Source organism: Pteropus vampyrus, unplaced genomic scaffold (genome assembly GCF_000151845.1).
Source record: "Pteropus vampyrus isolate Shadow unplaced genomic scaffold, Pvam_2.0 Scaffold180, whole genome shotgun sequence".
NCBI classification, from domain to species: domain Eukaryota; kingdom Metazoa; phylum Chordata; class Mammalia; order Chiroptera; family Pteropodidae; genus Pteropus; species Pteropus vampyrus.
In genome coordinates, this window is record NW_011888961.1 from 2,060,578 (window position 1) to 2,086,715 (window position 26,138).

The 26,138-nt window shown below is 42.7% G+C and overlaps 1 protein-coding gene and 1 pseudogene across 2 annotated transcripts in view; one reads left to right on the plus strand and one right to left on the minus strand.

Annotated features, from left to right (window-relative positions):
* The window catches only part of LOC105299337 (sickle tail protein homolog), a 133,195-nt gene that overhangs the window by 81,915 nt on the left and 25,142 nt on the right, over nucleotides 1-26,138 (minus strand). The gene's annotated exons all lie outside the window — the stretch shown is intronic.
* Nucleotides 3,864-3,981, plus strand: LOC111746244 (annotated as a pseudogene).

Sequence of the window (26,138 nt, forward strand, 5' to 3'; positions counted from 1 at the left end):
CTAGATATTTGCATAAAATCAGTTCACAATTGTGTGTGTTGTTAGAATGACTTTAGTAATATGTGGAACACAAACTATTACTTATTATTTATGCAATTTCAGTAGTCTTTTGCTTTAAAGTGTGCATTTCTAATTCGTCGGTACTGCATTGGAAAATTCGCTACCCTAAAATGTCTGTCCTGATCGTTTTTACGTTTGGGAGTATTATTCATGTTCTTGTATTGAGGTAGGAAAGGGGATGCCCCATGTCCCTCTCAAAGATACCCCAGGGTTTTAATTAAGGATGTGGTGTGGGACAGTTGTGCATAGAGAAAAGCAAAAGGGCCTTTATGTGCGATCCTGACAGGGTTCAGATAGTGAGCCGTTTGTGAGAGATTCTGCCAAGTACTCTAAAAGAGATAACTTAAAAATAACCATGAAACGAAAGCTGCAAGTGTGTATTTCACTTCAAAGAAGACTGTTCATGCCTAGCATGGACTCTCTTAAAATGTCTCTAGAGAAAGGAGAATGAAGGAAAGAGTAATACTTAATTTGATAATTATTTGTCAAGTGTTCTTCCCTGTTCACACTTGCAAAAGTTAATGAGAGTTTGATCTCTTGATAGGGAGATCAAACCATAGGGAACCTTATCAGTCTCTAAACATAATTCTTCTCTCTCTCCCTTGAGTTGGGCAAAGTGAGGGGACATCTCACGTAGAAAAACGTCAGCTTCCCTCTCTTATATATTTAGTGTGGAAAGATAATGAACTAGGTTTTAATATTTTCTCTTCCCAAAGGCTGCTCTCCATAAATGATCAACAGTCTAGGGGACAGGAGGGCACACACTTCTACACAGTGGGAGTCCCCTGACATTTTTCCAGCAATCAAAGACGTCATCCTCAGAGCCCTGACACCAGAGAAAAAATTGGGGTGAAAGCTATTCTCATCTTTGCTCTTTTTATTAAGACTTTTCAAAGGAGACTTTATTCTAACATGAATTTAGACAAAAAAAGAAAATTAAGAATTTTTCCTCCAGGCAAATAATTCATAAAGGGGGGGGGCGGGGAATTTCAATATGATTTATTTCACAGAGATCATTGAAGAGTGTGTGAAAACAGATCTCTACCGAAATTCCAGGATGGCTGTTAATAGCTACCATGGAAGAAATAAGCAAAAATTTCAAAGACAATTGTTAAATAAATCCATTGCTACTTTAACAGTTATCTCAACTTGGCTGGAATGTGACTAGAACTTGTGGATGTATATTCACTTTGACTGGAATTTGACGGGCAAGCGCCGTATTTTGTACTCTACAATGATGGAGTGGTTTGGTGAAGGCAGGGCTCCCTGGAGTGTGGCTTCGGGAATTCATACTCTTCTCGGTCGGTCACTCACTCGAGGAATTAAAGAATTGAAAGAAACCCCAGACATCCTTTCATCATCTCTGTAACTTGAACGTTTTTTCCAATAGATAAGATGACCAAGGCCAAAAAAATTAAGTGACCGGGGTCACCTATCCCATTAGAAACAGGAGACCCGGGGAACCCTATCAATATAACCTGCATTTACAGTGAGCATCAATCAGTGCGTCCCTACCTGGGCAGCGACTTTCCTGGTAGTTCTTTGTTAACCAGTGTTACTGCCTAAACACACTACCATCTGTTACAGGAATGGGAACTTGATCATATGGAAAGAAGGAAGTCTAAAGGACCTTCTAATGTCATCATTAGGCTGAGGGTAGAGGAATGCCAGGTGGCCTCTACGGCCCAGATCCCCTCCCATCACATTTCTCCTGCCTGTGAGCTTCCGTTTGGTTCTGTCTCTATGTGCTTCTTGTGACCAGCCTAAAATGAAGATGAGTTCTGCATAAATCTGCCCGTGAGCGCTATTTTATCTTGTATAGGGCCAGGTCATGTTTTTGAATGAAACAATTTTTATGTGAAGTGGAGGGAGGGAGTCCCAAAAAATATAATAGAATGAGCTACGCAGAGGGGAAAATTTTGTTAAAAAGCCTGTGATGTGTCCAATTTCATGATCCCTATTCTGTACTTCCTTAGTAAAAAGCAAGTATGAGCTAATGAAATGGTTGCTGTTGGAACCAAAATTAGCACTTACGATCTGGAAGCTCAACCAAGATTCAACATGTTGGTTGGTTATATTGTGAGATTCCCCCAATATCCATAGAGGCTAAACTTCATTCCTAAGGAAGCAATTACCAAGCTCAGTTTAACTGAGTTCCTTACCCAAAATGTGTTAATAATTTTCCTTTCAGAATGATATATATTTTATGTCAATTAAAACAGAAAATAATCTTAAAATTAAATGGTGTTTTAAAAAAGTTTCGATGCCCAATTGGAAAAGAAAGATTCAAAAGTGCTTTGAAAATGGAACCAAAGTACCAATTAGAGAAAGAATTGCAGGCAAATTAAAAATATGCTTTATCCAATGACACTGAACCTCAGTAATTTTCTCTACAATGATTTGGAAAACCCTGTAATTCTTGTAGAAATCTGGCAATCTCACCCATTTCCCCTCAGTACAATAAACAGAACTATATGTTGTGGTTTGCAGTTCAAAGAAATGTTGCTTTTACATGGAAACGTGGGGTGGTGGTGGCACAAGCCATGATTACTCTTAAGTATCATCAAAAGAAAGAAGTCTGAGCTGCACTTCACAATGCAGTGGCTTAATTCATCACTTTTATTTTTCAAGCTTGCTAACTGGCGAGGAAAAGATGAAAATGAATATGCCACGCTTTGTACAATGGAGTGCTTTGGTAGACTGTGTGCACGTGAGATGACTTTATGGTGATGGACGGATGGTTTGTACGTATTTTATCTAAACAGCCCACTTGTAACACGGAGAAGAACGACATTAGAACCTGGTTAGTGAGTGTAAGCCGCTTAGGACAGTTATCGTGAGTGTCACAGAGACAGAAGAGACAATGTTCAGTGACCAAACTTACTCTTTATGTCAACAACAATCTTAAGTATTGGTCCAGGATAATGGTTCGAATGTGAGATTGACTGGGAAAGATGTTGAAAACTGACTGTTCTCTTTTGGAAAGCAAAGACCAATTAAGGATTCTCCACTGTCAACTCGTTCTCTGGACACCAATCGAACCAGTGACATGTGGTAGACCCGTGCCCGGAACACCACAATCTGACCCGAGTCCTGTTTCCATCCCACTGCCTTCTCCCATGGTGGGGAGACTCTCCCATCTTCGCTGGTTTAGGTTTTATTCACAAGCTAACGGTAGATGAGGAGAGAGGGAAGAGCCAAGAGGCCCTCTCTTTCATGGTCCTTTAAAACCACAGGATTGAGCCTTCTTTAGTATTTATTTAGCACGGAGCCCCAATCTTTAGGTGTGGGGAGAAGGTTTGTCACTCTGCTACCCCTAAAAGTGCTCCTTGATAAATACTTGCATCGTTTAGACATATCTTCGAACTTCTCCGGGTCACTTTTCTATGGCCAAGGGTTCCACAGAACAAAGACCAAAAGTGATATTTCTCTGAGAGAAAACCAACCCCACTCATTTTGCCTCCAGTGTGATAAGCCCAGTGGGTGCTCAGATCTAAATATTAGCCTTTATGTTTCAGCCCAAGTATATTTTCTATATGCTTTCCTGATGAATGTTCGAAGCATTCCTGTTTAAAATGGACAGATCTTGGTAGGAGGTTAGCAAGTCAGTTAACTAGCAGGAAGAAAGTGCAGTGCAGTTTTACAAATTATTTTAAGAGAAATTGCAAATATAACAGGTGGCTGACATATTGCACATGGAGTACTGTTAGTTTGCCTACTTTGATGAAAATCCAGTATAAGAAATCTGACCTTTCTATCCAAATGAACCAGGGAGCAATGATTTGCACAAGAATCCTTCCCTTGTCTACAGCCATGCTACCTTGAACAAGCCTGATCCTGCTGATCTCGAAAGCTAAGCAGGGTTGGGCCTGGTTAGTACTTGGATGGGAGACCACGTAGGAAGACCAGGTGCTGTAGGCGTAAAAAATAAAAAAATAAGGGATTGTAAGCTGACAAGGTCCTTGCAGTCTGTGAGGTCAACCAAGGCTTGCCTCACCCCCCCACCCCAAAAAATGAATCCTTCCCCATTTACCAACAGGTTTTTTGGTTTTGTTTTTGTTTGTTCTTTTTAAACAGCATCTCCCTTAGTAACTTACCATTCGCTTAAGTGCACTGATGATTAATTAACTGCTGTAGAAGGCAATTTTAGGGCAGGAAAATATAGTTCAAGGGTGAGCTATCACTGCCAACTGCCAGGTAATCAAAAGCACACCATCTCTTTAATTAAATGTAAGACAATGGGAAACACGATTTAATTGATATAAATTCAACCCATACCCAAATTTCAAGACTATTTACTCCATAACATAGTCAAGCCAAGCAACAGCATGAGCAGAATATCAAGTACCAACAAACGCCAAGATGCCTAGATGAAAACAAAACAGGTTTGCTTCAATTGGTGCATTTTCTCTCTTTACAGCATTATTCCTCATGTTAAGCAGTAACTACGAAAATGATTTGACTCTTTAAAAAAGCCTATTTAGCTATATTGATAGTTTATCACTCTTTAAAGATCAATTCAAGTATTTCCTTGTTTCTGAAGGCATTTCAAGTTCCTTCGCGTGGGGAGAACTCTTTCTTCCTCTTGGTCCCTGTGCCTTACTCATATTTCCCACAGAAGACTTATTCCATCAGTTTTCTATATCTGAGTTTCTGCTGCTGAACTGGAGATTCTTGAGAACACAAAATGGCTTTATTAATCTTTATGTTCCCATCAGCTGCGTGAGTTCCTGGCTCTTAGTGGATGCTTAATGAGAATTTATTTAATTATATTTATGGAGAAAGGAAAAGCATACCATTATAAATAACTCGACCTCACTGTAGTCAAAACTGACAAATTTCTACTCCAACCTTTTCACCTCCAATTATAGCTAGTCACATGATCCTAACAGCATAGTGGCCCACTTTTTTTGATTCCAATCATCTAATCATAGGGGGAATTGATAAATAGCATAATGTTCAAGAGAAAGAGAAAAGGTGAAGTATTTAGACAACAAATAAAAAATGATCAGTCTTCAGAGAGCCACAGATTTGGAACTGAATATATGGTGGCCTCCGAGGTTATGTATAAAACAAAGCATCTTTTGCCCTTTTCCCTTTGAAATTGTACTGTATTCTCCTTCCTTTCCTTTAAAGATAAATTCTAGGGTTCTTTGATTTCCTCTCTGGCTTTACTTATCCAGACTTCCCCGACTCTTTATCCCACCCACGCGCTATGTCAGTCTCCCTATCAAATACTCCTTATTTTTTCATAACGGTCACCACCCTTATAATTATTTAATGTTTTACTCTCCCCTAAGGAGAAAGAAATCTCATCCATACTGCCCACCGTGGTACGTCCATTGCCTAGCACAACGCCCAGAACAAAACAGATACCCAATCTCTATTCAGCGAGTGGAGGGGTAGCGGGTAGAAGCGGAAAGAAAAACTTTCCCATGAAGATAGGAGAGACAGAGACACCTATGGCTGGAGGGCCGCTGCCTCTTCCAACTCTTCCAACTCTTCCAACTCTCAGCTGCTTCAGAAAGACTATTCGCTCCCTCGCTGTCTTGGGATAAAGGCAAGAGCTTAAGAAAGAAAGCCAAGAGGAAGGGCTGAGCACAGGACGGTCCATGCCGAAAAGATTTCATCATCGTTTCTAAAGGACCACACAAATACATAGTGGCATTACCAAGACGGCTGACTCGAACCAAGTGTTGATGGATCTGAAACCATGTGTGAGACCAATTTAAGCATTACTTATGGTCAAGGCTATAGACTTCAAGTACAAATAAATCATAAAGGCCATGGCCGATGTGTGCATTATCTAGACCAACACAATAGTAAGTTCGAATTTAATTAAGAAAACTTCAGTGATAATAAATGCCGAGTCAGATAGCTCTTTCCCTGTTTTTATTTTTTACTTTACAAATCCCCCATATTGTTTTTATAGTACAAGTTCTTATCCTAACTTATTGTCTGAAACCAATCTCTGAAGGAAAAGAAGGAAACATGTTATCATCCACAGTTCACTGATTTACTGGAATGTTCTGTGCAACTTCCTTTGTGTATGGGCTTTCCTTTTCTTCTTTTTTAAACTCTGAAGCTGGTCTTACTAGTTCGACACATTATCACAGACTTCACCTTTCGTCTCCTTACGACAACTGTGTCAACCTGATAAAATCTGAACCTGTCTGCTTTGTTTCGTCTCGCCCACCCCTTTCCCTTTCCCCAATTACCGTTTGGGTATGTGTTCACTAATGGATCCTTTTAAAAGGCCTCTTTTTCCTGTTCCTCTCCATGCCTCAGAAATATAACAAAAATAGGAAAAGGCCGAATTTCACGCAGCCTCAGTTTTGACCTTTATTATATATGTTCTATCCAGCCCGCTTGCCTCAGAGCAGAGAAAGAAAAATCACCCTGTACTTGTATGTATTTGAGGTGTATGATTGATCGAGTATATCTAGCACTAAATCTATAAATCCCTACAAATCTTAAACACTCCCAAACCTATTGTTTAGTGGACAAAAATAACATTTTCCTAATAAAAACGTTAGAGGTCCCCCACAACATGAAATGTAAACATAACTGCACTCAACTGAGGAAGGCCAGTCAGTAGCAATGCAGGCCTTGGAAAGAAACCACTCCTCAAATCTAAAAAAATTAAACGCTTAGTGGTTAGTCTCCTAACACACAAAGGAGACAAACAGCTCGTTTATCTTTGCTTGGTATTGAGAGGTTAAAACGCCTTTCGGTGGTAGAAGTGGCAGAAGGGAAGGCAAATCATGTCCTTCAAGAACCCAGAGTCTCTTCTGTGAGACATTAAAGTTTCGCTCATTTGGTCCTGCAGTGGGCACAAATCCGGCAGAAGATAAGTCAGCAGCACGGTGTGGCCAGCATCTCCCTCAAGAGCTAAGCACAACGAATGACCCGAGCCTTTATTTTCAAGCCCTGTCTTCCTCTCATCCGCCATCTCAAAATGGCCTAGCATTTTGCACATCTTCAATTCTGAGCTACCTTCATACAGACACCTCCGTTGTAGCCACCAATCAACAGGAGTTGCAGTGATTGGTTATTAAGGAAGTACAAATGGAAAATTTATAAGTAGAATTTAATCTTCTATGTGTATTTACATATAGATAGGGAGGGAGGTTGATTGAGTATGCCAGGCTCTGGGTGAAGCCCTGGCGTGCGCACACACACACACTCACATGTCACATATGTCTGGGACAGAGAAGCAGGAAGATGAGAATGGATGACATCAGCACAAGGAGATGACAAGACACAGACAGAACAGCCTTCCCATTGGGCGCACGTCGCATGTCAGTGGACCCTGGCCTCCATCCAGGATACTAAATTTCCCAGCAGTACTTTATAAAGGGATTTTACTTTTTAAGGAAACTTCGAGAGGAACTCCCGTTTTTCCCTAGCGCATTAAATTGGGACTCCCACAAATTTTACGACAGATAATCATCCAGTCTCTAAAAACAGCCAACAACCTACCTACTCAGTTGGTAACATAAGCCAATGTTTTATCATGTTGATTCTCACAACCTGATCCAGCAGCATTTTGCCTTAAAGTCTTTTTCTCCTTGTGTGGCCCACTGTAGACATGTGAAATGAGACCTGAATCCTCTCCAGAGAAATCCTCCGTAAACTTCCAGACAAAAAATACACCGCCATCGGCCTTCTTTTCAATAACATCCCCATTCCTTCCACCTTTCCATTCTTTTACCATGTGTCGCCTTTCCTTCCTCATCCTCTGTGATAACCGACATGGGCCGGAGCACAGAAACGTGGGGCCGACACATTAAAGTGATGCTTTTATGTCGATGTTTTTTCTCCACATTGCACGCAGAGTTGAGGAGGTTCTTTCTCTTGTGAAACTGGATCCTTGTATGTCAAAAACTGGATCCTCAAAGGCCAGACCATGCTGTCTACTGTGTCTTGGCTCAGTTCCTGGAAAGAGCCCAGGTCTCTAAATTTAGACTTTTCCCATGGCTTCGCTCAAGCAGATGTCTTTTCCATGCAATATGTGCAGCGACAGGCCCTGCGACGCTTCTCAGCCATCAGCGGCCCAGAGTTCATCCACAGGGTCCCGGCTAAAGTAACCAAGCTTACGCCACCCCACCCCCAAACGCCATGCAGGAACCCCACCCTGCTCTCTTCAAAGACAGAGTCTCCTCCCCTCTCCCCGACAACCGCTCCTGAGATGGACCACCAGAGAATTTTCTGTTAAACACTGCCAGGAAGTCCCTCATTAATAACACAGCCTCTCTATCTATACCACGAGGTGACTGGTCCCCTCTCACAAACCATGCCTCCGATCACCCAGACACCACTGTCACAAATGGGAAGAGAAGTGCTAAGTCCCAAAGACAGAATTAGAACTCAAGACCCATGTCTCATTAAAACCAACAGAAAAACCAGAGCTCAGTAGGTCAGCCAAACTGCAGATTAAATATACTTCTGCAGAACTCTCTGGAAGGCAGATGCCAAATTCCATACAACCAGCTTAGAAGGTAAACTCTTAGAGCAACAGTCATTTAGGGAATGACATGAACAATGGCAAAGAGGGACTGACGCGTTGCTGTGGCACTGAGAACCGCCACCCAGAACTGACACTAAACCCTTACTTCATGTGGCTCTGTAACGAGGTCTCTTTTATGAAGAGGCATTTGACCCTCCACCTCCAACACAAGTCTATTTTCACTTCCTTTTTCCTCATGACAGTCCTGCAGACTAAGTAGAGAATGGACATCTCTACTCACAGAACAGGCGAGGCAAATAATATAACATTCCAGTTTATAACGATTTCTGACAAGTCTAGAGAAAAGGTTGCAGTGTAGATAAAGCTGTTAGTGGACTATTTTTATATCTCCAAATTATCTTTTTTACCCTTGCGCCTTTCATTATGTAACAACTGCACGATTCAAACGCTGACTGGCACAAACAAATAAAACAGGGGCTCACAAAGACTTCGCTTTGTTTTTCATGGTGTCTGTCCCAGTCAGAGATTCCCTAACCACTTCTGGAGAGCCTTTCTAAGGAACATGTATGAAAGCAAATGGCCTGAAGCATAACCGCTCATTTTTTGCATGACCTTCCTAAATTCTTCAGAGATCTGACTCTCGTCTTCATTTTCCCAGCAGGCACCACACCCACATGAAATCCAGGTTTACGATTCTACAATAAGAACACTTGATTTAAAGGATGTTTCCTCGTTATTTATGCCCTCACAGTGAAGCCTAAACCTTTGTGTTTTCTTTACAGGGTGAGAAAAACAAACCCAAGAAAGGCCCCTTGGCTTCCTACAGAGGACAGATCTGCAGGACCCAATTTTAAAGCTATAGGAAAATTCCAAATTTAGATCCCTGGCTCTTTTGAGCAACTGAGCCAAAACACAGACAGAATGGTTTGGCCTTTCAGAATCCAGTTTCACAGGAGTCAGAATGTCCACCTTGACTGGGATGTGAGTGTGTGCGTGTGTGTGTTTGTGTGCGTGCGTGCTGGGGGTTGGGATTATTAGAGGGCAGGGAAGGAAGTGAACGTGTGTTTGCTGTTCCTCTGGCATCCTCTCCTTTCTCCTTCTGGAAGAGAAAGGATGAGGGGTGTGGGGAACACTGAGGAAAAACCTTCTGCATCAGCCTGGGAGTGATATTTCCACAGGCGTTGGAGGTGGGACCCCAGCAATGGGGCGATCACCAGGCTACCTGTGAGTCTGCCACCTTCAAGGGCTCCCAGAGGCAGGAAGTGGGGGAAATGCGTTCAGTTCAAGACTCCAGGACTTTCCAGAAGGGATCCCCACATATGGCCCATTTCAGTGCCAAGTATGTCAACCAAGTTCCTACTGGGGTGATTTCAAGCAATTAATTCCAAGCTTTCGGTGAAGAAAGACAATGGCGAAATCACCACCGCTTAATTTCTAAAAATCTGCGCTCTCATTTTCCTATTAAAAAACACTTACCAACACAGACACATAGACAGATCACTGTATTTTTAAAAATTACCAGCCTGCCCTGCAAATACAGCCCCTTGATTACTGACTTTTTAGCTGGAATCTCTCATCGCAGTTGATCAGGGCGGAAGCAGCTTAACCCCCACCGCCACCCCCATGTGCATCTACTAGAATCACAGAGTGATTCATCTTCAAAGAGCTGCCTCTGAGCCCTAGGCTTTAGGGAGAAACAGCTCACTGGAAAAAGCTATCACTTTGTGATGACACAGAGCTGATAGGCATCTACAGGCTCATTAAAATGTAAGCCCCTGGATGACAGGAATTGCTTCCGAGGCTGTTTGCTGCCTGTGGTGGCTCTAGTATTTGTCCCTTAATGCTTCACTTCAACAGACTACATTCCGAGTCACGGCTTCCATTCTCAGCCTGGACCTTTCACAAATTTTCTTTTTCAGACTCTTCTTTCACTGAGTACAACTGCCAGCCCCAGATTTCCAAAGCCAGAAAGGATTTCAAATATCTTGTCCCATTATGTGCATGTGTGTGTGTGTGCGTGTGTGTGTGTGTGTCTACATTTAGGGTTTGGAGAACACAATAAATAATCATGTATGATATTCTCCCTTTCACCCATAATTACTTTTCTTTCCCCATCCAGAATACGCCCAGCATATAACACTTATCGCTAATAGTACAGCAGTCCCCCAGTATTCGCGGGGGATATGTTCCAAGCCACCCAATGGATTCTTGAAACTTTGGATAGTACTGAACTCTCTATATAGTTTTTTCCTATACGCATATATTCAGGATAAAGTTTGATTGAAAAATTAGGCACAGGAAGTGATTAACAACTAATAACAAAATAGAACAATTGTAACAACACACTGTAATAAATTATATAAATGGCTTTGGAGCCTAAGGGTGACTTGAACTGTGTCAAGCACTGTGACACCACAGTCGATCTGATAACTTAGACAGTTATAAAGGGACTAACGGTTGGGGAGCGTCTATAGGTGGATACGCTGGACACGCTGGACACAGGAATGATTCATATCCCAGGCAGGGACAGACTGGGACAGCGAGAGATTTCGTCATGCTACTCAGAAAAGCACAGAATTTCAAACTCATAAACTGCTTATTTACGGAATTTTTCGTTTAATAGTTGTGGCCCACGGTTGATCGCAAGTAATCGAAACAACAGCAAATGGGTGGGTGTGGTCATCACCAGTTTTGAAGAGTGATGCACGAGCCCTGGAAACACGCAACCCGGGAGAGACCCCCACTCAGCTTCTCTGCGCTGCCTGGCGTGGTCCACTGACTGACGGAGGAGCAAGAGAGGAGTGAGAAGGCGGGGCCTGAACCAGGTCGGGGCCCACCAGAATCAGGAACCTGGGACACAGGGGAGACATCGGGGTGCGTGCCCATGCCACCTGGGGCTCCTCGGTTATCTGTCCTTCCTTCAAGAAGGGTCATAAACTATAGAGTGAGGTGAGGGGCTATTCTCAGGAAGCCTGAGTCGTAACCCTGAATAAGTCACCTAAGTTTTCTGGCCACGTTGACCTCATCTGTCATTTGGGGATGGCTGGATATATATATTTCAGCTCCTGTGTCCTCTGACTGCCTCAGTTAGGTTTTGATCTGAGTTAGTTTTGATTCTCAGATTAAGACTAAGAAGATTTAACTACGTGGGAACGCAGCTAGACAAGGGTCTTGGGACTGTGCGACGGAATCAAAGTCCAGCTTGATCTGGGTTTGAAGAGAGAGGAAGAAAATGAGAAAAGAGAAGGTCCTGTGTCCTTGCTGGGCCACACTCAGATGTCCAGGGGATCTGTGTGACCAACTCGGGGAAGGTGGTGCCAAGGCCCCCTGCCACCCATGCAGCTGCACCCTTCCTCAAGAATATGCTCTGTGCTGCCTGCCAGGCGCTTCTCTAATAAATGATAGCTTCTCCGTCTTTTCCTCATAGGTAAAAGTTTTAAAACGCTATTAGAAAACCAGGTAGAAACTGAAAGCTCTTCTCCACCACTCTTAAATGCTCTTAAATCCTCTATTCTGGCAGAGAGAGTCCACGTGGAAGTCACGACCTCGTCCTTCCTTATAGTGAGTGCCACCGACACTGTGACTGACTGTGGATGTCCTGACCTCACTCCACTCATTCCATCTTTGAAAAAGACTTTTATCTGACCATCTTGGTTATATACATTTCTGTGCACCTAAACCCTTTTGCTGTGCCCAGTCAAAATTTTACAATCCTGGGTCCCTGGGCCTTTCTCCTCTTCTCTGTATCAAGGACGACCACCTGTTTTCTCCTAACTATGACCTTGCACATCTTATTCTGTAGTCATTCTCCACTGACCCGACCTTCCGTACCTTGACCCCCAGCCCTTCTGCTGCCAGCTCGGTATCACCTCAGCCCAGAGACATCTGAATGAGGCTCACCAGGCCCATTTCCAGGACCGACAGCACCGGCAGTGTGAACCCAAACATCCCAGTGCTCACACGCTCACACACACATACACACACATCCTTATAATGCTCATCGTTTCTATTACATTTAAAACTCAGGCTTTTTAAAAGCACTGTTGGTTCAGTTCCTTCTGGAAAATCCACTTTTTCTCTTCATTCTATCCCTACATCGAACTTGGCAACTGTGATTGATTTCCTAAGATTTCTCATCTTAATTCTGGCCGTGGGGAGTCAGGCACGTGATATGACAGATCAGACACAAAACTCATCAAATGAATTCCCGCGTTAGGACTTTTCGTTTTCGAAGCTTTTCTTTTTTTCCTCTATGTGGCTTTCGGCCTCCACGGTCTGAAAATGTTTTCCTCGTGGGAGGAAAGCCGGTCCACTTCTCAAGCACAGAGAAGAGCTGAGGTTTCCCCATTCCAAGCTGTGCTGGCTCCTGAAGCAGATCGGCATTGTGAGCGGGAATTAAGTCAGGACTGAACAAGATGGGACACGCCAAACCTCCTCCAGGCTTTGAAAAGGTGACCCAGACAGGTTCAGAAGCAGCCTTGCAGGTTTTAGAAAACTCCTAACCGAAGGGAGAGGCCGGGAAGAGGGGAAAAAACAGCTTTTTTATTTTTTTTATTGGTTTCTGAAAAAGTTCTTAACTGGAAGCACTCAGATTTCTAATCTTTGTGGCTTTTGCAAATCAGGAAGCCACAGACTCCTTAATTCAGAGTCCAGCAAGGTAAAATGGATTACACCTTACCTAGAGGCGTTCTGTATAATCAAAGAAAAATGCTTCCTGCCTTTGTACAGAAAATGAAGAGATTTTTCAGAGTTAAAGAAAAGCAATTTAATTATCATTAAACAAGGTTTAACTGCTGTGGGCAATCATCCTCTGTGCGGAAGTATAATTTAACTTAAAAGAAACCACGTGACCCAGCCGCTGCGGCGCCCCGCCCCCCCTTACTGGACAATAAATGGCTGGGAACAGCTCAGTCCAGGTGAGCTGCCCAGGTCATCAGAAACGCATTCCCCAGAAGAGAGACCCCAGGCAGGGGCGGCAAGCCCGCCCCCCCGATCATCCCACTTCTGTACCTGGCTCTTGTCTGCTGCTCTGCAGGGCCCCTGACAGCAGAAGCTCAGGAAACCGCCTTCCTTTCTTGGCCGTGCTACAGGAGGACACACAGATGTCTCCATTTCAGATCCATAAGGGGACATCAGCAGTCACCTGCCCAGCCCACAGGACCTTCTCCCTTCATGCCCAGCTTGCCTTCAGCTTTGCCCATCCTTCCCACAAGCTGGACTGACGCACTCCTGCTAGATGGAGATCCAGGGTTTGACTGTGATTCATGATAGAAAATACCGGTTTTTCATTGTTACGCAAATGAAGCTGGGGTGGGGTTAGGTAAATCCGGATGTGGACACCTAAAAGGAAGGCAAGAATGCACCTCTTCTCCATATATCTCACTTGGCCAAATGGGCTCAGCCCACACATCACTCATTAAAGGAAATTCAAGAAGAATAGAGCAGGAAGAAACTATCTAAAGTTCATCAGCATACATCTGGGCAGTTAATATTCACATGCAGTTTCAGATTTAAAAGAGACAGATCTTAACTTAATTCATATCAATATTTATTTGAGTCTCTATCATCATGAGGTAAAGCCCAAATCGCCACCAGTCTCTCAACACCAGTGTTTAGTAAAATTGCTTCGTCTTGAAAGGCAGTGCAGTGATGCTGAGCATGTTTCATCCTGAAACCCACTCTGCTGGAACTTCTAAAGCTGAATAAAAAAGGGAGCCATGACATACAAATGCTCGAGAGCCTCCCGAAGGACACGCCCCCAGTTCTTGACAGCATGACCTGTGCCACCTACCCCCACCTGACTGGTCTCAGAACAGTCTCTGAAGAAAATACGAAAATACGCCGGTGTGCAAGGGTCGCTCAGGGTCAGAAACCTGGATCTCAAACTCATTCTGATCATCACGAGCTATGAGGCCGACCCAAGCAAGTCATATCAATCCTCTGAGGCTGTTTTCTCAGCTGTCAAAGGAAGGATTTGAGGACGATCTACTGGCCTTTCCAGCATTTCCATAATTTTTCATAATTTTTATAAACAAGCCCAAACTGAACAATGCTCGGTGTCAAAGGTGCTAGTGAGACTTGCACAGTCTACACTGCAGTGTTCAACCAACCTTAGCGGGGTGCAGCCTGAGGGCCAGGCCTGAGCTAGGAGCAGGCGGGAGCTTCTGGGGGGCTCCACGTGGGAGCCGGTAGGTTTGACTATTGATGATATCTTACCTCAAATCGGCAGCCCCCAAACAAATTAAAAATTAGTTGGATTGAAATATAAATTAACGATTTCTTTTTTGAGTTGAGAGCGGATGAAAAGGCAAAGGTTAGATGTATCATAACGTCATTGAAAAAACCCCAATTCAGGGACGATGACATATGTATCTCATTTCAGATACTATTACATCAACTTATACCTTCTATTAGGGTTGAAAGTAAACATTTTAGTAACCTAAAAATGGACACTCTGCATACATGAGACCCCATGAAAGCGTTGAGAATTGGGGAAGAAAAAACAAACTAGAAAAGATGTATCAGGATTCACCTTTGGGTTAATAACTAGCACAGGATTGTGTTTCCAGACACCAGGCCTGGGGCCTTGGTTGGGCAAATCAAAGAGCCTCAGGATTCTGAAAACTACCTGCGCTGGGGGTCTTCAGTGCCCCATGTGGGGTCCTAGAGTGCCAAAGGGCCCTCTGGGGATAGCCAGAGGGAGGAAGGGAGACCAGCTTAGTAGAAGTCCCCCTGCCGTGCCCAAAAGGAGCTTCTGTGTAAAACTAGTGTTTGAATGAAAGCTAAAAATATTCTATCACTCTTCTCCTTTGTGCTAGGTCACCTGGGTCTTACACAGATAAGCCCCTTCCCGCCTCGGGGTCCCGCACTCACCGTTCCTCTTCCACGCTTCACCTGGCTGTGTTCGAGGGAGGAGATGGGCGCATCCTCATGTAACCCCCTTTATTTCCTGCATGGCACGCATCTCAACCTGAAGTCATCTATACATCACTTTTCTCCTCTGCCTCCACCATTAGATTCTGAGCTCTCCAAGGCAACAGCCTGTCAGTCTTGCCCAGTGCCGTATTTCCAGCACCGAGCACTGGACCCATCCACACTAGAGACTCAATTAGTGTGGTATGAAAGAATGGGTAAATGACTGCTAGTTTGTGCTTTCTGAATTCTATGATCACATGTAGCTGTACCATCACCATCTTCATGCTAATTGAAATTACCTCATCCTCCAACTTAATAATTCAAGAACCACTTTCACGTTCTTAATCCTCAAAACTACACTCTGAGGTTTTGTGAGTTGGTGGAAAGCCACTAGCTCTGGACCTGTTTGCCCTGAGTCATCTTGAACTTGTCAACTCCCCTGGCTTTAAAGTCCTTCTACATAAAGCTAGGACGTTCTCCTTAGCAGCTGTCAGGTCCCTCCCACCTTGAAGTACCTATAAATATTTATCACTATGATTGGCAGACACTAATCCTTTCTCACAAAATGTTTTGTGACATATTTCCATTGTACAGTTGATCCCTGAACAAGCTAGGTTTGAACTGTGTGGGTGCACTTACACATGACTTTTTTCTGTAAATATTTCTACTCTTCTTTACAGTTTCCTTAGGAATTTTTTTCTCTAGCTTACTTTATGATAAGAATACAGTATATAATACATATAACACACATTATACATGTTCATTGACTATTCTCAGTAAGGTTTCCAGTCAACAGTAGGCTATTAACAGTTGACTTTTGGAGGTCAGAAGTTATACATGAATTTTCAACTGCACGATGGGTTAGTACTCCAAACCCCCACATTGTTCAAAGGTCAAATGTAGCTGCTTCCATGTATTGAGCATCCGCTACATGCCAGGAATGGAGCTGGTACTTCTTACACTCTGTGTTCCCAACTGCAAACCACCTGGCTGCAGAAATGGCAGCTTCCTTGGATCAGGTGACCTGCCCAAGACCACACAAAGAGTAAGTGGTAGAACCAGTTCGTGAAATTGTGTCTGTCCAACAACAAAGGCAGGACAGTCCCCCCACCTACCTCACCACAGCACCTCACAGAGGCAAGTCTGCAAAAGAAGGTAGCACTAGGGGTAGCTGCGATTGGAGTCAGGCAGGTGAAGAGAGGCAGGTGCGAGATGGGGAGTGGGGGCCTGTGGTGAACCCGAGAACCCGTATCCCCCATATTAATGAGGCAGCTGCTCTATTACAAGTTTTAACAAAGGAATTTGAACCCAGTATTTCCTGATCATAATTCACTTCTCCACTCATAATGTAAAGAATTTGATTTTTATGTTAAAACTGATTCTTCAAAGTTTTGGTGGCTTATCAAAATCTGGAGAAGCCTTTGTGCAGGCCTTTCTGAAAAACCTGGCCTCAAGCCTGGCGGCCCTGAAAAGGGAAAGTATTCTGAAAGTTGCCCTACCTGTCTCTTCAAGCCAGAGAGAACTTTTGCAACCACATGTAAAAAATGCTGGCAATGAAAGTGAGAAGGTGCGTGTTCTTGACAAAGGCATTTTATGAACCGAGGTCTGTAAACCACCAAGTATCCCTCCCCTGGGGTGACTTCGAAAGGTCTGCTCACAGAGTGCAGGTTCCCGCATGGGGGAGTTTGGCCGAGGCACTCAGCTTTCCTCCTCTAAAGCCAGGAAGACTGAGGCTTAATAAACGCATTCCTGACAAGCCAGCTCCAGACTTGACTTCAGAGGGACCGCAAACAAGTAGCAAAACCAACTGCTGTTCCAACCTTTTCAGCTTCTTCAGGTCTACCCTTTGGGGTGACCGCGAAATGGCAAAAACAGTAAGCGTTGTAAAAGAGAGCGTGAGGCTACAGACGCAAGAAGTAAATCGTTCCCTGAAGGACTAAATGGCTTGGAAACCCACTTTCGTAAAATGAACAAGTTTTCATAGCAAACGCCTTATGGATCCCACGAAAATGCCCAGGCTCGTGTCGGCACTGCTGGGTTCAAATCCCTCCATGGCCCAAAGAATCGAGTCTGTAGATGCTTCTGAGCCTTGGTATTCCTGTTTATACGGATCCATTTGTAGGATTTTTTTAGAGGATTGTATGAGAAAATTTGTATGAAAGTTTCCGGCATATAGTAAGTAGTAATACTTGTGGGCATTCTAGGACTTATTGGCAGTGGCTTGAATGCACACAGGGAAATTTATTGTATTGCATTGGCACGCATTAAAGCATTTGAGAGTTGGATTTAAATGTCTTAAAAGCCAGTGGTACTTAATATTAGGAGGAAACATAACTAACTGTATTTACTCCACGATATGGGAAGCTTGGTGCACTCTTCCAAAGATACAGAAAAAGTTCAATTAGGCTTAAACTGGACCTGCCACCACTGTGAGACCTATGGTAATTAGGTCTCTTTAATGGAATTGCATACATTATGGCCTTCCTTGTTTTTCACATCACCGTCACCATTCTACCCTTTTTTCTCTAAGCATAGTTATTCTTCATTATTTTTTAGGTTTACCAACCAATGTCAGGCGTATGTTTATATGCAAAATATCACATTCAGAGCCATTTATTTTATATTTGTTCCCTTTTGCAAATATTTGCAATTAGCTACAGAACTGAGATATTTTATGAAGTAGAAAAACAATGTATCTGAGAAAAATGTGACATTTCGAAAGTAGCTTTCAAGAAGGAGAAAGAAAAATCTAATAACAGTGAAGACATGTGCTGATTTGTACAAAAAGGACATATATATCGAATCTACTATACCTGTGGTTTTAATGCATTCCATGCATCTAAATTTAAGACAAGTTGGGGTTTAAAGTAATGTCTGAAGCTTTCCTCAGTGATTCTGGAGTATAAAAAGTATTGTCTCTTTTTCTTTCAAAAGGCATCCTATGATTCTATTCTTGTCTTGTAAAAGTCTTTTCAAATCAAAATATTCTGTATATTAAAAGTTTTTTTTTTTAATTTAGGACACTGAACCATAATTATGTAGTTATAGACTTAACATGAAGGCCTAAGAACACTTTCTGCAGAACTGATCCCCAGGAACTTGGCGAGGGGTGAGACGTAGTTATAAACTTGAAGTGAAATGTTTTATACAATGAGTGAGGAGATGGCCTGACTTGGGAAAGTGAATTTACTGCTTTTGTTGAAAACTTCAGGCAGCTTAAACAGAGTTTAATCCAAGCACACCAGATGTCAGAGCCCAAAACAGCATTTATTTAGAAGAGTGGAATCCTGACTGGAATAAATGCTTTTAAGGAAGATCCTGGGACTGAGCATCCAGTGGCTGGGGCTGAGACTACTCACATTATTAGAAGTAACGCTCCTGTAAGGAAGGAAAAAAAGAGGATCCCTTCCTTTTTCAAGTGATAACTACATCGAAGCACAAATATGCTCCTGTGTTGGTATGTGAGATGGAGAAAGTCACATTCCCAGCCTACCTGGAAGAACACAAGTTACATTCTAAGACAACTGTTTTTGTTGTAAACTAGTTTCTAAAATGTACAGTATTATACGCATATGATAAAAAATATAAACAGTACAGAGGTCCAGAAGTTAACAATAAAAGCTTCTCTCCTCACGAGCCCACTAGTCCTCTCTGATTTATTAGACATCATTCTAGGACTTTTTAATATATAGATTAGTACACAGATTACGCTATCTATGCTGCTCTGTAAATTGTATTATTTATTTAATATAACTTGGCCTTGTGTTCGTACCTGCACATAGGGTGTGTTTCATACAGTGCCATGACTGCCGTGAACTATAATCCCAGAATGTGCTGTAACACACTCTCAAACAGTCATGGTGACAGAATAAATTGGTTAAGACTTTTTGAGAGAAATTGGTCAATACCTCTCAACACTAGTAATCCTAGTAAACTAGGAATAATAAGCTAGTAATCTGACATCTAGGAATTTGTCCTTCAGATGCGCTGACACATGTACTGATTTGCAGGAGGTCATCAGAGTACTGCTCAGAATGGAGAGGAAAAAGAAGCGATCGAAACAGCAATTAAGAGGGGTCAAGTTAATATATTAGGGGATCACTGCTGTAATTGCTCTGAAGGGAGACGTTTCAAGTCAGAGTCTGTGCCATTCTCACCAGCACAAACACAGACACGTAGACACACACACAGGCACATGTGCACACGCACTCCACAAAGAGGAAACTGAAAACTATCCTTTATGAGAGAATTCTCTGGAGTCGCTTTCCCCTGCAATCTTAAAACTTCGCCTGGGAAAGAATCCAAATAAAGTGACGGTGAACGGTGAAGAGAGCCCATGCGACTTTTCCTTGAGCAAAATTCAAACTGATGATTTTTTCAAAAATTGTCCCTCTGGAAGAACAGGCTGAATGATGGTGGCGGCACATTGACCTTACTAATGACAGTATGATCAAGTGAGTTGACATCCACGTGACATTCTGAGAGGTGTTTACAAACATTCTTAGTGACAAAGACTGATAATGTCCATTCCCGTCTCTGTTTTCTCGGGCATTCCAAAACACGTGTGAGGCAGAGGCTCGCTCTGCTTCTGCGTGGCAAGTAGTAAGGCCAAAGAAAGCCCTATCCGAACGGTTTACAGTGCCACCGGGCAGACGACTAACGTCTGGGAGGGGGTCTTTGCTCCCTCCTTCTTGTGCCATCGGGCAGGGAGGGCCCACAGCTCTGAGGACAGCCCCGCCATCAGGCTTGTGGGGGCCAACGCGATCACCCGCATTTACTAACTTAGTAAAACCATGTTCGGGAGACACCATTATCACCTGTTGCTTAATTATGAGCAAAGGGACAGGAGTGAAAGGGAAAGATACAGAGAAATGGCACATGGGTGAGAAATGGAACCACCACACAGGATACTAGGGCTGTGAGAGGCCACAAAAGCTATCGCCTGCCTTTCCTGGGGACTGACTGTACTCATGGCCCCACATAAAATCTGCTGTACACATGGCTTTCTGTCAGATCGTGACAGAATTTCTCCAAATGTGTATATTTTACATTTGCACTTGTCATTCATACAAATAAATAGATCAAAATTATTTCCGCTGCCTTAAGTCTGTTGTATGATGCAAAAGCAAGACACCCCCTGGCATTAGGATACAGCTCACCCCGGTCTCCATCCTGGTCCCTAACTAAGGTTGCCCTGCATTCCACTCTTTCCGCCACAGCCTCCAGTTGCCCCGATATCACAGCTGTCATTGTGAACCCAGGAGAACCTGTCATTTTGGTTTTATAGGGGGCTAGCAGATTCAGTAACCTCAGAATCCTGCCTCCCTTGATATTACTCCCCCAGGAAAAACAAAAATCCCTCTCCCTATATTTTCTTTTATCACTAGTGACAAGTTAAACGCAAAAGCTGGGAAGTTGACAAGAAGATCATTGATATTGGAAAAACTTCTCAAGAAATCCCACCTTGAAGTACAACATGGTCAACATTCATAGGTAGAGCCGAGTCGTGGGTGGTATATCATGATTCACAGTAAAAACAGGTCCCCAACACAGGTCACCTGAGGAATTTTCGCTTCGACTAAGTTACATTTTTAACTGCTTAAAAAAAGGCTGAGGAAAGAAAGGCGCTGGGCAAGCTCAACTGCTGGAGGAGGAAAGCCCGTCCTCTCCCCACCTGCTCTTCCCTTCAGAGGCCACACGTCTGAGGAGAACAATGTTGTCTGGAACGACACCATTTGTCACGATGACTTTTTTTTTTTTTTTGGAAATAGATTTTTGCAAACTACTCCCCATCAGCTTCAAAACAGGAGTGTTTCCGATCCAGATAAATTGATAAATAGCAATAAGGCCCTGAGCTGTAAAAAGCTTCTAGAAACCACTTCTTTCCCACTCGGAAGAACTCTATGCACAGCTTGTCCAGGAGGAAGTGATAATTCCAGTTCCTCAACTGAAAGATTTCAGTGCCTTTCTTCCTGAAGAAACCATTCCCATGGAAATTCCCAAAAGTTTTTAACAGGGAAAAATGTAATATTTACAGATCATGAATTCCGTTACTAAGAGGCTTTTTAAATTTGGATGCTACATTTTGTTTGAAACAGGAAGAGACCCACACATATTCTTCAATGGAAAACCTTTGCTACTAGTTAGTAATGGAGGCAAGATTCGAACCCGGACACACTTGCCCTTGAATCACTGCGCCTAGAGCATCTAACCCAACAGACCTTCACTAAACCCTGCTAGGCGCCAAGCCAGCTTCTAGATGCAATCACTGCTTATTAATCAGCAGATAATCTCTGAATCATACGACAATTAAAGGTAATAAAAAGCTTTAATGCATTTCTAAAACAGGGTCTGTGGGTACCGAAAAAAACGTATAAGAATATTATTCATTAGTGAGTCTGAACCTATTCGGAATTTTGCATCCTATGGCTATTTGATCTCATGACTTCTTTTCTACTTTAAACTTGCTGCTTTGTAATTCATATTTGAAACTGAAATTTTGAATGGAATAAACATTTGCCTTCAGACTCATAGATCTTACCCTTGAGATAGCCAGACCTTGTCCCAGTGTCCCAAACCAGGGTCGAGAACTATGATTCCCACCGCAGCCTGATGCCATTTATATCATCACATTCGATTAATTTATACAGAATGAGTTTGGCCTCAGCAGCTCAGAATTCAGAACGCCTTTAGAATCCTAGTCAGCGAGGCTCCCCAATACTCCTGCTAAGAGCCTTCTTCCTGGAGTGTGGAATCTGAACAATTCTGAACAGTCTGATGTGGAAAACTTGCACAAATTGAAAAAGTCGTTAGGAAAATCTTGGAACTAATAAAGTGTTTTTCTCTGGCTAGAAACACTGCTGCTAAAAATAACACAATGAAAAACATATTTGTCTCATATACAACGGACGTAGAATATAATTATGGGCTGTTTAGGTCTGGGCTGTAGACAAGGAGGGAGGTGCCAAAGTCTGGGATACAAAAGGAGAGAAGGCAGTATGTCCGTCGGTTTCCTGGGGCGGTTCCCACGGCCCTGGGCGACCGGTTTCCTGCTCAGGATACCTGTCCTGCAAAACCCGCCTCTTCTCGCAGGACCAAGAAACAGCAGAGGCAGATGAGAGTTAAAACTGTAAGTCTGGCAAAGTAACTTGAGCTCCTATCAATAGGCGCCAGCAAAAAGAAAATTAATCCTACTTCTGTAGCTTATCTAGAAAAAAGTGTCACAGACGTAATTAATGTAAAACCACGAATACCCTAGCTCCTTTGACACGCTTAACATTTTTGTATTTTAATTAATTTATAGAAATAATTGTTGCTGCTGGGAGTTATTTCAATAACACACTGATTTTTTTCAAGACCCCTAAAATGAGGGGAAAAATAATAGCAGGAAATATAGAAGGACAGTGTATAGTGTTGTGTATTTCAGTATCTCTTTGAACCACTGTTTCTCCACCTGTAAAGGGGGAATAAAAAAATTCTGCTAATATTACTAGGCTGTTGCGATAAGATAAAGGATGTGAAAACACGTTATGAACAGCCCAGTGCCACATGACTAGCAAATTTAAAAAATCGCTAACTCGTAAAACATGAATGTTGAGATCTGTGCTACAAAGATTTTGTCATTTAATTTTCACAATGCTCTATTATCTCCACTATCTGATGGAGGAGAAAACCAAGGCTTAAGGACATTCATTTACTTTCCCAAAGTTATACAGGTAGCAAGTAGGTAAGTGGTGAAGCCGTGACTCAAAACCCCAGCGTTCTGATGTTAGGGGCAGGTAGCTCTTTGTCACTCAACTGTTCTGCAATCGCCATGGTAACACAACAATCTGAGTATCAGTTCGGCGCTAAATCCACATTATCCGACTGCAGATTTCAGGAGGTTCGCATTCTCACACATTAAACAGCTTTAAAAATATATTAATGCCTGCCCGTTTGCTCCTAGACAGTTTTGGTTTCAAAAGCCCAAATTACTATTTATAGGTATCTTTAAATTATTCTTAACTCTGTGCTTTAAACTTACGTAGCGCATATGAAAGAAGCAAATATGCTTTTCATCTTTTTAAGTTTGGCGAGCCTAACTACTCACATCACAGCCTGATGTCCCCAAACTAACCCCTTTAAGTCAACTTTGCAGGTCTACAGCTACCTTTAGTGATTTTTATCACATCCATATCTCCGGCAAGACTGTTTACTCAGTCTCGCTAGTAACTGATGCAAACAGAAAACCATATCATCAAAGCGAGGTTCCCTTTCTAAGGCCTGGTTTAAAAACTACCTTTATCAACCACTGCTCCCATCCTAGAAGCCTTTATCGGCCTTCTTAGAATTTACAAGTTCTGCTTCCCTAAAGTCCACAAACTCTCATATCTCAAATGGGATATTTTTCTAGTCTTGTAAAATGCCTGAGAAAAGTATACAGACACAGACACCAAAAAAGTGCAATGGCCATAAACTTGACTGTCTTGGTAATATTCCGTGGGTTTTATTTTTGGCATTTTCGAACTTGAAAACACAGAAATACATGTAGTCTCAATTCAGGTCTGTTCTAAGAGTTTAAAAAAACAACAACAACATCTGGGAATAATCCACAAATGCATATAGTATCTCCAGTCTCAGACTGTCCTTTTAACCCTTACCTACGGCATTTTATAGCATTAAAAACAGGGCATAATCAGCAGAATACATAATGTGCCACTTGTTTTTCAGTTCTATTGAAAAAAATCTCATTTCATTCAATAAAAAAGCCCTGACGAAAACAGCCCTGTAGCACGAACATTCTGTGTGCAAAAGCTGTGCTTATTGATTCAGTTCTTCCTGCCAAGAGAACAATGCAGAAAAACAAACCTCAGTGTTCCAAATAATTTTTGGCAATAACTTGGAAGAAAAAAAATGCATATTTACCTGTACTCAGAGCTCCACAGGTGAGGCAGAAGTTAAACTAGAAAATCAAATTCCTCTTCTGCAAGTTTTCGTCTCTAATGAACTCCAGGGTCATCCGTCCAGGCTGTCAGGTAAATTGCCCCCTCCATGTCTCTCTCCCGTTTTCTTTTGCCGTTTTTTTCCCAGTGAAACTCTTTGTCATTTGCATAAAACCTACTCCTAGCCTATAGGACTTTCTGAGTAGCTACTTGTTAAATTGGCTGTCTTGACATGCTCTTTCAAGCATGACATCATAAATCTCCATGGAAACCCTAACCCCACCTGTCTACTTGCCAACATTACCTGTCAGGCGAAGACTTAAACAATCGTCTGAAATTGTTCATTAATGAAACCTTTTTAGGGGCTTTAGATCTCTGCACAGTATAATTTGTGCTGCTGGCAAAAATTTAGCCAAGAATGATGGCTTCATTTTCAAAGCCTGAGCTGTTTTGCAGAAAACAATGAACAAAATTATAGGCGTTCGTTAATGTGCCCCTCCCTGTCTAACAATGCACTTAATCGGTTGAAGAAAAACCTACAGTGGCACATGCGCCTCTCTCTGAAGGATAAAGTTACTTTGAAAAGGTAGGTTTTGAAAAACCTTCCATCGATACTTCTAAGGCTTTCCACTCAGCTCTCCAGAAACCCCCTTCCTACTTTTTACCAGCAAAACTTGCAAAACAGGTTCCTTGATGGAATGTGTGTGTTTGAGCCAGCGCACTCACACACACATTTTCTCTTGTACAGGTGGTAGAAGGTGTTGAGAAGTTTTTTTAACTCTTTCCTAACATACTCGCATCTTTTCTAAGTTTGTCCTTGCTTGCACATGTTACCAGAATAACATCGAAATCGATGTTCTTGGCTTTTCTTGGGAATAGGTCAACAGGCTCTCTAAGATAGTCAATCTTTCTTTCATTCATTCTCTTCTCACTGGACCCCTGATGCTTGCATAAAGCTTTGGACGAATTTCTGCCGAATTTGTTCCCAACCCTTCTTGGCGACACTGGGTTCAGCACTCTTTCCCCTCACCTTTAAATTTACTGCAAACGCACCTCACTCCCAAGTCCAAGACGGCTGACCCTGAGCTACCAGAAAGGTTTGAATGAGAATTCCTCCAAACCCATGAGTGTATAATGATGTTATTGAAGAGCTGTCAAAAGCTGTAGCAGGAAGTTCTTCGGTGGAACTGAGCGGGGAGCTGGGAAACACCTGATAGCCTCCATCGGAATCTGCCAAAACATGGCAGTCTCGGAAGCAGTAGTAGCTGAGAGTGCAGCCGCTTTAACTTGCCACGGATTCTGCTGCAAAGTGCAACAGGCTCGGTGTCATCTGTCCCCAGAGGTCAGATAGCAAAGATTAACTCCACGCTTTGCTGAGTCTACCCAGGTGTGTGCCGAGAGAGCGACCAGAGGTAAAAGCTCAGAGAGGCTATTTCCATAGAAGGAATTGTAAATGCTGTGGGTTCCCCCCTCTGACTGTTCTGGGAGTTCTGCATTGCCATAGCTCACGGTCAAGAGATGGGACATTACCCTCCAAGAGAACCAAGAACAAGCCTGGTTTAATATAGCAGGCCGAGTTGGAACACTCCTCAGAGGCAAGACTATTGTCAGAGATTCAATTACCATCTCTGTGAGATGAAAATACACCCAGATGAAGCCCACGCTTGTGCTTTACCCAGTGGGGCACAAACACAACGTGAAACAAACAAAAACAAGATATAACCAGATCCAGGCTTTTATACAGTGAAATCCAAAGATGGGTTATTCGATTA